This window comes from Odontomachus brunneus, unplaced genomic scaffold (genome assembly GCF_010583005.1).
Source record: "Odontomachus brunneus isolate Ranch 3 - 2012 unplaced genomic scaffold, Obru_v1 Obru_scaffold_056, whole genome shotgun sequence".
Taxonomy (NCBI): domain Eukaryota; kingdom Metazoa; phylum Arthropoda; class Insecta; order Hymenoptera; family Formicidae; genus Odontomachus; species Odontomachus brunneus.
Window position 1 is genome coordinate 1,653,062 of NW_022639506.1, and position 314 is coordinate 1,653,375.

The window sequence follows — 314 nt, forward strand, 5'->3', positions numbered from 1 at the left end:
TTTTTTTTATATATATATATATATATATATATATATATATATATATATATATATCACAAGACAAAAAAAAAATATATATATATATTACAAGACAAAAAATGATATGAATTAAAATTTTTATATATATGTATTTTAAATATACACAAAATATGATGTATGCAAAGTTTCATTCAAAAATAAGAATCTCTAATGGTTTAAAAACCAGAAATATTAAAAAATAAGGTAGATAAGATGTATTATCATAATATGATGTTAAATTAAATCTATATATATATATATATATATATATATATATATATATATATATATATATA

General features: G+C 11.5%; 2 protein-coding genes across 3 annotated transcripts in view; both read left to right on the forward strand.

Moving 5' to 3' along the window:
• Positions 1–314, forward strand: part of LOC116845687 (abl interactor 1-like) — a 556,408-nt gene that overhangs the window by 215,816 nt on the left and 340,278 nt on the right. The gene's annotated exons all lie outside the window — the stretch shown is intronic.
• Positions 1–314, forward strand: part of LOC116845686 (esterase FE4-like) — an 8,391-nt gene that overhangs the window by 3,689 nt on the left and 4,388 nt on the right. The gene's annotated exons all lie outside the window — the stretch shown is intronic.